This window comes from Lucilia cuprina, chromosome 2 (genome assembly GCF_022045245.1).
Source record: "Lucilia cuprina isolate Lc7/37 chromosome 2, ASM2204524v1, whole genome shotgun sequence".
In the NCBI taxonomy this organism is placed as follows: Eukaryota; Metazoa; Arthropoda; class Insecta; order Diptera; family Calliphoridae; genus Lucilia; species Lucilia cuprina.
This window is the reverse complement of record NC_060950.1, coordinates 67,433,522-67,438,607: the sequence shown is the minus strand read 5'-3', so window position 1 is coordinate 67,438,607 and position 5,086 is coordinate 67,433,522. Positions and strand designations below refer to the sequence as shown.

The 5,086-nt window shown below is 21.8% G+C and overlaps 1 protein-coding gene across 5 annotated transcripts in view; it reads left to right on the top strand.

Moving 5' to 3' along the window:
- Nucleotides 1–274: 274 nt before the first annotated feature.
- LOC111687186 (probable serine/threonine-protein kinase DDB_G0282963) overlaps nucleotides 275–5,086 on the top strand; it is a 51,023-nt gene continuing 46,211 nt past the window's right edge. For all 5 annotated transcript variants that reach the window (XM_046946913.1, XM_023449604.2, XM_023449607.2 and 2 more), the window contains exon 1: nucleotides 275–325. The gene's annotated coding sequence lies outside the window, so the exon portion shown is untranslated. The remainder of the gene's footprint in view (nucleotides 326–5,086) is intronic.

Here is a 5,086-nt window from a genome sequence, read left to right as displayed (position 1 = left end):
TTGAGCTTGAATTGCAATAATAATAATAATAATAATAATAATAAAAAAAGCGTTAAAGCTTAAACCTGCTCAAATCTTAAAGCAAATCTAGAATCAAGAAATCAAGTTTTTTAACTTTATTTGAAAATAAAAATATAAAATAATTAAAACAAATTAAAACAAAAATTTATAAAAATTGTAATTAAATTTAATTTAAAAATTTTTTTTTAAAGAAATAGTGAATGTTTTCATTTTAAACAACAGTTTGCTTAACAATCAAATTTATTTTGAGTTTCCGGCCAAAAAGAAACAAATTCAAATATTTAATTTTTATTGTTTCAAAAAGGTAAGTTTAGTTTTTTTTGTCAAATTAAGAGCGAAAGAGAGACTCAAAAAAGAGCTGAAATTAAAATTTAAAACTTGTTTTATGTTTTTTATTTAATGAACAGCTGTTGCGAATGCGATTTATATATATATATATATTTTTTTGCTAAATAATTTATTTTAATGATTAATTGTTAATAGACTGTTATTTAAAAGGGTTTTACAAGTTTTAAATTTTATAGTTTTTTCATATTTTTTTTTCAAAATATCATCTTTTTATAAAATTTTCTATAGATTATGTTGTAGATTATAGAACGAAGTAAAGTTTTCGATATTTGTAAAACACGTTTTCAATAAATTTAAATTTAATGGAAAATTTAATAAACATTTCTTATTATTAGTAAAATTTTTAAAAATATTGTCTTCTTTTATAGGAAATTTTACATTTTATTTAATTTTTAAAAAATCACCATAATTTTTTAATAAAAAAAAAATATTTTTTTTTTATAAATTTTTGATTTTTTGTAATTAAAATAAATATTATTTCTTTTTTTTTTTTAATTTAAAGAATGTACAAAATAGTTCGCTAAATATTGATACAAAATTTTCAATAAATCTTCTAATCCTTTTGAAAAATTTTAATAAAATTTCTATTTTTATGAAATTTGTCCAATATTTCTATATATAATTTATCGAATGTTAATTTTTTTTGATAAATTTTGATATAAAAAATTCCCATAATTTAAAATCTTCTATTTCTTTGGAAATTTTTAGTAAATTTCCCATTTTTTTTTAAATTTTCATAAAATTAAAAAATATAATAAATTCTTGATTTTTAAATTTTTTTTAATAAATTTCTTTTTCTACAGATTTCATATAACTTTTACATAAATTTTCAATAAATATTATATTTGTATTGAAAATTTCCATTTTTAAAGTTCAATTCTAGTTCAGTTCTAGTTCAGTTCTAGTTCAGTTCTAGTTCAGTTCTAGTTCAGTTCTAGTTCAGTTCTAGTTCAGTTCTAGTTCAGTTCTAGTTCAGTTCTAGTTCAGTTCTAGTTCAGTTCTAGTTCAGTTCTAGTTCAGTTCTAGTTCAGTTCTAGTTTAGTTCTAGTTCTGTTCTAGTTCAGTTATAGTTCAGTTCTAGTTCAAGTTCAAATACCATATCATGTTATATAACAAATATTTACAATAATATTTACAATACCTTATTTGCATTTTTACTACACTTTAAAACATATGTGTAAATAATTTGTTGACTTAAATATATTTATAAAAACTTATTATACTTATTTATTCACACTAATTTATTCTAAAATTTTATGTTTATGACTCTTTCTTCATTAAGCATAAATAATCAAAAACTTTATGCTTAATTGATTTTTAACTCAAATTGCTAAAAATAGTCATATAGGATTTCCTTTGCTTAAACAGTCATTAAAATGAAAAAAAAATGAATAATAATAAAATTTAACATAGTCATACACATATTAACACGTGGTAGTTAATTAATGTTAAAATTGTAGAAAATTATAAATTATGAAAAAGTTTGCAAAATCAAAGGCAGGAATGGAAAAAGCAATAAAATTTGAAGAGAGAGAGATTCTAAAATTTGGTTTAATCATAAATATTAAATGAAGTCATTTTTGTTATTTTTAGAAAATTTAAATGATTTTTTCCTTATTTGGTTTTTGTTATTGTTTTTATCTGTCTGTTGGGTCATTTAACTTTTCAAAGGATTGTGAGTGTGTTTCTTATTAAAAATGAAAAAAAAAAAAACACAAGGTTGCCAAAATAGAACAAAGAACATTAATAAAGATTTAAAACAAAAAATCGTTTAAGGGTGGCAGAAAAACGTTTCGAAAATATTCTACGAATTAAACAGTTAAAACGAAAATAAATTATACTTTTCTTTGAAATTATGCGAATTTTATTTTTGCAATTTATATTTGATTTAATGCGCATGTGTAAAAATAAATAATTATTTATTCGCTTGTAAACAAAATTTTTATGAGTTCATAGATTTCTCACTTAATTTAAACAATTTTGGTCATTTTATAATTATATTATTTATAAAGGTAATTATAACACCTTAAATAGTGTGACAGTAATTATAAATTTCAGATTTATTTTTGTTTATTCTTAAATATTAATAAAAATATTTTCTTTAAAAAGTAGCAACAAAATAAAAATAAACAGCAAAAAAAAAAAAAATAAGTTTAATACGTGACGAGACAATCATTGAACGGGTGACAGTTAACTATGCTAGACATAAGTAAACAAACAAGTAAACAATTTTATAAAAATACAAAAAAAAAAAAACAAATTGCATAATTAATGAACTTGTTAATATTGAAATTTAGTGAAAGAAAAGAAAAAATAAAAAATAATTAAAACATCTGTTTTAATATCTCAATTAACAAATTTACTTAATTACATTTGACACTGCTATCCACATGTATGTATGTATGTACTTCCCACTTTTGACCTAGAAAGTAATTGTTAATTATTAAGTCTACCTTAATGTGGGTCTAGGTTATCGTCAATATTTAGAAATTTATCATTTATCAGTTTTATTTTCAACTCCGTGAGAAATATTTGCTGTGGTCTCAGCTGAAGTATAGTAGATAAATGTAGGTGTTTTTTTTTCAAAACAAAAAACTTAAGACAAAAACTTGTTCATTTGGTTAATTGTTGAATAGAGAAAATATGCACACAAAAGGAAAATATGTCAAATGTCGCTTTTTGAAATCAATGATAAATGATGTTAAAAAATTAAGTAGTTTTTAATAGATTTTTATATTTGAGAAAATTTGAAGAGGAGGATCTTTTCTATAACAAATGTTTAAATCATTTTTTAAAAGTTATTTGATTACTTCTTTCTCTGAAGCCTTTAATAGCAAAACCAAATTAAAATTGTATTAATTTTTTATATCTAGTTATTCAATCCATGATTCAGAACTGAACTAGAACTAAACTAGAACTGAACTAGAACTGAACTAAAACTGAACTAGAACTGAACTAGAACTAAACTAGAACTGAACTAGAACTGAACTAGAACTGAACTAGAACTGAACTAGAACTGAATAAGAACTGAACTAGAACTGAACTAGAACTGAACTAGAACTGAACTAGAACTGAACTAGAACTGAACTAGAACTTTATTGAGCTTAAATTATGTGAAAAATTAAAGAAAGAACTGTCATTCTTTTAGATTTTATCTATTTTTAAAATAAATTGCATGTGTTATGACATCAATTAAGAACAACAACTACTATTAATTTTTTTAAAATCAGATAAATTTAATTAATACAAAAATACTTTATTCAAGAAAAATCTGTTGTTTCCCTTCCACTAATTTCACGAACTTGAGCGAACGCTTTGTTGAACATCATTTTCAAAAAATCTATTAATTAAAGTTGTTTTTCATAGCTTTAACTCCCTTTTTTAAAGTTAATTTGTTTAAAAGTAATAAAAATTTTAATAGTTTTTTTTGTAATTTTGAAATGAAAACAATAATAAAATCATTTACTTTAAGGTCTCTCTACAAAAGTTTTGTAATTATTTTACATATAATTTTCATTCATTCATTAACATGATTGTAATAGATGATATTTCCATTCAAACGAGTAAATTTGTATAGACAAGTTGTAGTAAATTGAGTGTTTTAGTTTGTAAGTAGTAAAGCTACAATAATAGGTAATTTGATTATAAGGTCAATGTTACAAAAAAAAATTGCTTGAAAGTTGTTGTTGTTGTAATTTTAAATATAAAGTTGAGAGTTTTTGTAAATTAAACAAAATTATAAACATAATAGAAAAAAATTAAAGCAAATTTTTGTTTGTGACAAAAAAATCAAGTTTGTGTTTTAAGTCTTTTGTTTATTGATACAACTTTATCGAACTTTCTTATGGAAATTAGTCAAAAATGATTGATTCGCTAGTGATTTATTAACAAATGGTTTTAAAACAAAATTTTTCAACAAAAGGCAAGATTTTTGCAGTTTTTTTAAATTACAACTTTTTGAGACAAATTTAAAAAAAAAAAAACTAGTTTTTGTAATAAACTTGTTTTTTCATCTCTTGTCAACTGCTCCAAAATAGGCCTTTGTTGGTCCCTATGTTTCACTTGAATTAAATTTTTTTTCCAAAAACAAAAGCTTTATTTTGCAAACATTTTTTGTGTTAATAAACTAAATTTATTTTAATTACAATAATTATATTTATAACACTTTTCATTCGTTGTTGTTTTGTGTGTCTCTTTGGAAAATGTATGTTTTCTATTTGCTCAACATGTTTTTTCTTAATAATAGTTATAAAATCATTGAATTCTATAATAACGTTTGTTTACCTGTTACATATGAGAGATTTTTCTAACAACCAGACTATTTTAAAAAATTTTCTACCCATGAAAAAATGGTTGGAAAATCAAATAGTCTTCATGTATGTATGTTAGACTTACAACACGTTACGTTGAAATTAAAATAATAAAATAAAACAGAAATATTATAAAAAAATACATTTTACTGAAAAAAAAAAACTTTACACAATATGATCTTGATAACGGTTTGTTAAGCAATTGTTGTTGCTTTTAATGTTGTTATTATTTTTAAGCACCCTACCTTTTGCAGAATGATTGATGAAAAATGATAGTGTCACTAAAATAAAAACATAACTTTCTTTCAGTTCTAGTTCAGTTCTAGTTCAGTTCTAGTTCAGTTCTAGTTCAGTTCTAGTTCAGTTCTAGTTCAGTTCTAGTTCAGTTCTAGTTCAGTTCTAGTTCA